Source organism: Ostrinia nubilalis, chromosome 18 (genome assembly GCF_963855985.1).
Source record: "Ostrinia nubilalis chromosome 18, ilOstNubi1.1, whole genome shotgun sequence".
In the NCBI taxonomy this organism is placed as follows: domain Eukaryota; kingdom Metazoa; phylum Arthropoda; class Insecta; order Lepidoptera; family Crambidae; genus Ostrinia; species Ostrinia nubilalis.
The window spans coordinates 12,647,207-12,655,008 of NC_087105.1; positions in this window are offsets into that span (position 1 = coordinate 12,647,207).

A 7,802-nucleotide genomic window follows, 5' to 3' on the forward strand; every position below is an offset into this window, starting at 1 on the left:
TGGGGGTATATGAAATTGCATGACGTTCAGATCTTAGTGAAGCATTAATTTCGTTTCCTACGTTATTGGCAACAGAATCTCCCTCAAAGCAAAAAAGTTATTACAGATTGCACAAAATAAGAATTCCTACAAATAACTTTTTTTTTCAGAGACGATAAACAATTGGTACGATTACCCCATTTGAAATCTGACACCAAAGACAAACAACGACAAAGTGAATTCAATATGATAAGTCCGAAAGTTTTTAATACAAGTTTGACGCCCGTATTCACATACGATGCTTGCTTAAGTGAAGCAGCAAATCGAACGCACAGCGTTAAATAGAGCTCTGTGATTGGTTTGTGTGTCACCCGCGCACTGTGAGACCTCATAGTAATGTTTGTGAATTCGGGCGTGAATCTTACACAAAGCGTAGGTACCTTGACCAATAAAGTCTCTACTTAGTATAAAGATATTTTAGTATTTTATGAACATAATATAAAAAAGTTATTAGCTTCCACACTGCCCACACGCTTACAAACTCGTTATAGATAAACGTTAATCTTCCCTAATAAGCGAAACCACGTTAGGTTTACGTTCGTAAATAGAATCACACCTAAAGGTCAAAGCCAATCAGATCGGTTGGATTTATCACGGGCTGTTTCTATCCCACAGATTTCATTTGGCATCCCTTTATCCAGCAGATACGTTTAAATTAAAATGCGTGTCGAATTTCCGAGTCGGTCGTGCGTCTAGTGTGGTTTGGTAATAAACGAATCCCAAGTTATACCGGTGTTGTAGTTTTTTGCGTACGCGAAAAGGTTAATGTTATACAATATATCGTTATTTTATATCGGTATTTAGCTAGTTATTATAAGCGCGAATCCAAACGTAGCTACTTTCTAAGTATGATTCAGGATGTGTATCCGAGATTCTTTCTTCATGATTCACAAGGCAAAATGGCGATAGGCAATCTTGTAAGCTCTGTGTAAAATCGGAAATAAACGACAGTATCTTCACGAACAAAAAACTTTTATTTACGTCTCCAAGGCGGAGACACCACAGTTAATTTTTTTTTAATCATTGGTTTCAGATCAACCGTGCGATGTGGAAGTCATTCGGGAAGGCCTATGTTCAGCAGTGGACATCCTGTGGCTGAAATGATGATGATGATGGTTTCAAATCAATATTTGGCATTAAAAGGCTTCAAAGAAACGTGTACACTAACAATAACAAACAATATAATGTTAATACACCCAAATTGTTATTTTAATTATAGTATTTTATTGATAGAATATCACAACCGAGGGTAAGTAGATTTTGGTTTACAAAAACTGGAACTTTCAAGCTATAGGTAACAATTCATTCCTTGACAGTTTATAGAAGCTGTCTATTTCACTGCAACGTAGATACTCGCAGTTCATAGAAGCGACATAGGCATTAACTAAATATTTGGTTTGTTTCAACAGTCGCCACCGCAAAAGTATCAATCAGCCAAATCGCTCATAAAACTCAATTTATGCATTATTCGATACAAAAACACAATAATTGAATGCGTGTGCACATTTTATGTCTTTGGTCAGAATATAAAATGATTAGGTGCGGGCAAAACCGCCAATTAACAAATTGTTCTGTTTGGTCCGGTGTTTTAATAAATGTTTAATTTGTGTTGAATCAGAATGTTAAGCTCTTCGGTAAGCTTTCCCGATGGATTGAGCAAACATGTTTGAACTACAGTGTTGGTATTGTTCGTTTGTTTTGTTTTTGAAGTATGTAGTTTTATGTTTAGGTTACTACGTTTCGAGTTGAGTCTTCAAGACAAACGTTCAAAAATAAAGTATCAAGCGAAACTATGTTGTCCTAAATACCCGTACCCGTCTGAAAATTACGCCCGTATTCAAAAATATTACTATGAGGTCTCACAGTGCGCATGGACGCACACAAACCAATCACACAGCTCTATTCAACACTGTGCGTTCGATTTGCTGCTTCACTTAAGAGTATCGTTTGTGAACACGGGCGTTAATATCGAGACGAGATAAGCTTGGTTTCAGCACAAAAATTCGCGTCATGTATCGAAAACTACACTACTATCACAGTGAAAGAAAATCATTCACTTTCATAGAGTGGCCCGACTCAGTGTCTTACAACCCCAATAGTAGATAATTATTATACCAAAGTATAAATGCGACCTATTATGAGACACTGATTGGAATCCCTGTACAGACATCACCTCAAGCTTGACACTGTGGGGTCTTAATGGATCGTAATAGAGGTGAGATTGCAACAAAAATGTATAATCTGACGTGCGTCTGTACTTTTCTATACATCTTTCCCCTGGCTATAGACATCCGAACAGACTCTTATACCCATTGAATTTGCGATCTCCGTTGAGAGAAAAGATATCGACATCGTCAGAATTCATTAATAACGACACGTGTACGATTCGTGAATACCATTATAGTGATGTGCCTTTATCGATTTCGCTGAAATAAATACTCGAGTGATTTTTTACGTACGAGATTCATAAAGCTGCAACTACATACCTTATTATTATTATTTAAAGCATGAGGTTATTAAAACGATAAAATAATATTGAGAAAGTTTCAGCAGGAAGAATTTAATTATACCTATTTAGTTCCAAAGACTGTAATACTTGTGTAAGTATGTTAAGCAGTGGACGTCCTGTGGCTGAAATGATGAAGTATGTCTGAAGAAGATAAAAATAAGCGTTTTTATATTAAATTGCTTATTTTTCTGATTGTTTTATGAGTTAAAAAAAGGGCTACGTAGTTCCCATAACACTTATTTCTGATTTAAATTATTGCTATCGTAAAAAACTTAAATACTTAATACTCTAAGTTAAATAATAACACAACCATCGACTGTCAGACGTAATTTCAATTCTAACTCACTTAACTGACGTACTACATAAGTAAGTATACTATGTAAAATCAACATAAAACACGAGTCTTCCAGCACACCCATGGGATTCCCCGAAAATAAAGAAACAAGGGTGCAAATAAAAAACCATTACCGTTGAATGTCTGAGCAGATTTTTCTGTTTATATTCTACGTATAAAGAACTACCTCACTTCCTTTTTTTGTTGAGGATACATTTCATGAATTAAATAGGTCAAACTTTGTTGGCCCAGATGTTTTTCTGTTAGGAAATGTAGCCTACGGGATACCATTTGTAGGTATATTAGTGTTGATAAAACTTCTGTAAGTATTTACACGTGGATCATTTTTCATTCGATTTCTATTCGCAATCGTATATCGGTTTAGATGTGTGAAAAATTGTCAGTGTTCTTTTTTTTTCTGTTATGATCGGGCCGGGGGCCGTCGAGGCATTTGCCCGGGCCACGATGCAGGGGACATCTTTAAAAACCCCCACAGGTGGGGGCTGGCGGGGTGTTTGTCCGGGCCCTCTTCTTTGGAGGGCTGCTCTCGATACTTCTCTGATCAGCAGAGCTGACTGAGCAGCGGCATGGAGCAGGCCGTAACCCGCTACGGCGGGCCGGGGGTCCTATTGTACCAGGGCTGCGAGGAGAAAACCTCTATAAAAATGGAGGAGGGGATTGGGGGTTCCCTCGAAGCCAGAGAGGCTCGCTCGTGAGCGAGCCTGAGGCGGAGCTGCGGACAAATGTCCAACTAGGACAATAACTCGCGGCGCGGCTCCGTTTCTATGTGCTCTGGTGGAAACCGTCAGGTTTTAGTGGGTAGGACCCGCCTTTAGTGGGTAGGCGGGGAGAGTCCCACATAACCCACTGGCCGTCCGCATCGACCAGTGGGTATGCGCAAAGCATTTCTCGACGTAAAAAAAAAGGATGAGCGCGATGAAAAAATCCTAAGCTTCAGTAAGTTCACAAAAGCTTTGATTTAGGATTCACCACTAGCGTCCTCTCGAAAGCAGTCCGATGCTAATTCCGTCAGGCCATTGTCTCATCAACGCCATCTATCTGACTGTTCTATTAAACTTTCTCAGAACTCAATAGATGGAAAGACTCTTCGGTAATTCAAAGAAGGCCGTGTTTTGTCAACAGGAAAACTGTAGTTTCTGGAATCTTCAACCGCAATAATTGATGATGTTTTGATAAAAGTACCTACTTGAATTAACAATCAAGTAATTATATTGGGATATTCCAAGAAAATTAAATGTTCTGGAGTAAAAGCCACGTAACGGAAAACGCAGCCTGGGATGTCCACCCACAAGGTGGAGCGAAGACCTCTTAAAGGTAGCAGGAAAGCGCTGGATGCAGGCCGCTACCAACCGGGCGATGCATGTGGAAAATCATTGGAGAAGCCCTAATAATGTAACGCGTTGGATAGACTTTATGTTAAAATTTATGTGGGCGAAACAGCAGGCAAAATCTAAAAGAAAAAATATGTTTTAAATAAATAATTTTCTTACTAAGCAGCACTTAATATAAACAACTACATTAAAACTGATGTACAAGTAAAGACGTTGAAGTTATTATGAAAATTGTAAAATTATTAGTTAATTATGTAGGCACGTAGACGTTAATTTAAAAGCCTACAGTGTTTCTTAATTAAATAAACTTTTCTCTTTTGTTAAAGTTTGTTTACGATATTAAACGTAATAATAAATTTTAAATTATTAAGATATCATTTAATATTAGAGGCAGGGATTTTATCTTGAGAAAACAGATGTAAATAAATAAATATCCTTGGACATTTATTTTTACACTGCGCCGCTAGCCCCAAACTAAGCAAAGCTTGTACTATGGGTACTAGACAACGGATATAGATGTGAGAATATTATTTAGGTTTTTTTTTGCAAATAGGACTGAACTAGACCATTAAATAGTCTACTAATTTACATTGAAAATCTGCGATTAATTTGCAATGTAAGTATGTCATTTCTAACTGTCATCAATGAATTATTAACGACTAAATTTGTGTTGTTACAAAATCATTGTAAAACTACATTGCCTGGAAACCGTGCTTCGGTTGTTTTGTTCTTCTTGTCAGAAAAATGCATAAAATTGTAATCCCATTAGTCGTAGGGGCAGATAGTTGGGATCTTATTACTAGAAGGGCCTACCTACTCAAAAACTACTGGGCAGATTTTGATGAGACTTTTCAGTTGTTTTCAATGATGCCGTACCCACAGGAAGATTTCATGAATGCTACTGACAACGCCACTCTTATGGCAGAGTTTTGGACTGACGCTGAGTAGGTTTGTTGTCGACAGAATGTTTAAAACAGTATATTTTATCGATGAACGAATATACACCACCAAACAGTATCTTATTTTGTACATTTGGCTTGTACATCAACGTATCATGCCAAAAATATGCGCAAAACAATACCGAGGTGTATCACATTCATCGAAACATGCTCACGTCGACGTCTCATTTGCATGGACATGTGGCCTAATTCGCGTCGGGGTAAACAAAAATCTAAATTCCCCCCTCGTCGCTCATTGCGAACATCATGTCAGGTGCCCACCGTGCGGCCAAATAATAAGCTCGGATTATGAATTATTCATCATTGCCTATGAAATCGACGTTGAATAAGTACGGGAAGTGCCCGTGATTAACAAAATTTGTAGAACTATGGGTATGATACCCATTTTACAGGGTTTCTTAAAATCGTTCAAAAGACAGATAATAATGAAATCCATACACAATCCACAGCTAATGTTTGTGATGGTGAAATTGTGTCTTATAATGTATGTCCAGTTGTTAAAATATTACCCTTGTACATTGCCTATGATATCGATGCGGATGAATAAGTAAATGCTTCTATTTTCAAAATTTTGCTGACATAGGTACAGGTAGGTACGGGGTAGGTATCCTTTTTAAGGGTTACAGTACACAATCTAGTGGACGGATTTTGTATAAAGCTTTACATTAGTATAATAATATGATTCAACAGCTACGCCATACTTTAAAGAAGTCCACGTGGCCACGTGGAGGCAGTAGTCACGGAAAAATAGGCAACTCACATTATTCACGTGTTCGTCATTATTTCTCAGAGGTCCGGTTCTGAGAAACTATTTAATAACGTGAAGGTAGAAAACTTGGAATTAGTTTTACAAAGAGATTTAAAGGTCTTGTCAATGGATAATGTTCTTTGTGAACCTAATGGTCATATTTGGTCATTGAATACCTACTCTGTAAGCAGTCTTTCATCTCATCATTGGTCCACCAAGTGTGAAGCCTGTCTACACTACTTACTTATCTCAAGTTATGAATTAATCATTCTGGCACAGTAGGGTAAAAATAAACTTCTTTTAGGTTTGCGAAATAATTAATTATTCATTGAGTTTAGGGAAATTAAATAACAATTTTCAATGCCAAAATTTGAAACTCAAATTAGTTTTAGCACCCACGCTGTTTTAGGAGCAAATCGATCAGTATTTCTGTATCTTGTTATTATAAGTACTTAGGAAGTTCTTGTAGCTTAGTGGAAGATTCAGTAGTGATTACTTAAGTTACCCCCCCCCCCCCCCCCCCTCGGGAGTGTTAAACTTTAAGTCGATTCGTTACTTCTTATTTATCTGTAAATTTTGTAGGGTCTACAAGTTGGGGTTTTAAAAATGGGAAATTTTCTCGGAAGATGGCGCTAAAATTTAATTTAATATCGTACTAATAATAAATGTTTATTTATGAGGGGGATGGTTGAATGTGAGCTACTCCTTCAGACGAAAAACTAGTCTACTGAATCTTTTGAAACTTTACAGTATTACTGTTTTGTTTATACATTAGAATTTACATGTAGTCTAAAATAACTATATAAAACCTTGTAGGCGAAGCTGTAGGAAAAAGCCAGTCAAACAGTTTTGAACCTCACACACAAATGTTGACATAAATACACCATCCAACTTATCTAGGTAAGCTCTTGTTAATTTACATGATCAGACACAAAGTGTACCTAAGAGCTATTACGTAGTTCAATACAATCGTTAATCTTAACGAATCAATTAACTAGAATCCATCACAGGCAGTGCTATAATGCCGCAGGGCAAATCAATGCGCTTAGGGTAATCCCGCAAAGGGCATCTCTGTATTGGGGCTATCAAAGATGCAATGCGCTGGTAGATTCAATCTGAGACACGCCTTTGATGTAAGATATTGATAGGACTAAGCTCTGCCATTCAAGATAGAATCTGTAGGATGATACGAAAGAAGAAGGTATGTTCCAGACCATTTTTGTCACTGGTATCAACATTGTCATCATCATTATCACTTCAGCCAGAGGACGTCCACTGCTGATCAAAGGGCTCCAGACTCCCAATGATTTCCATATTGAGCGGTTGGTAGCGGCCTGCATCCAGCCCTTTTTGCTACCTATATGAGGTCGTCGGTCTACCTTGTAAGTCCTACGTCTTATTCACATTGTATGTATAAAGAAATATCGTAATTTTTCTCTGATTTTACTAAACGTGGATCAATAAAGCAACAAATACAGTTTCAAGTTCAACTGTCTGTCAAAGTGTCACATAGTCCACTCTTTAGTGTAAACTTTTAATTTTACGAGATCACACGAGTGCCAATAACCGAGCCGAGTATGTACGACTCGTAATTCAAAGTTTATTTAACTTGATAGTTTGTAAGTGATAAGTCTTCATTTGAGTGTGTACAGGTACATTCAAAGTTGGTGCCGGGGACGAAGAAACACTTTCCTTTAGTTCTCTAGTAACTTAGGGACGTACTAAACTTAGGTATACCCTGTCAAATGTAACTTTGACTATCTTTGATTTTGGTACGAGTACGAGCTTCCTGACGTGGTGTCTTCAATGTATATTTTTGATGCGATATATGTGTCAATTAATTCAAAAAGCAGTTTTTTTT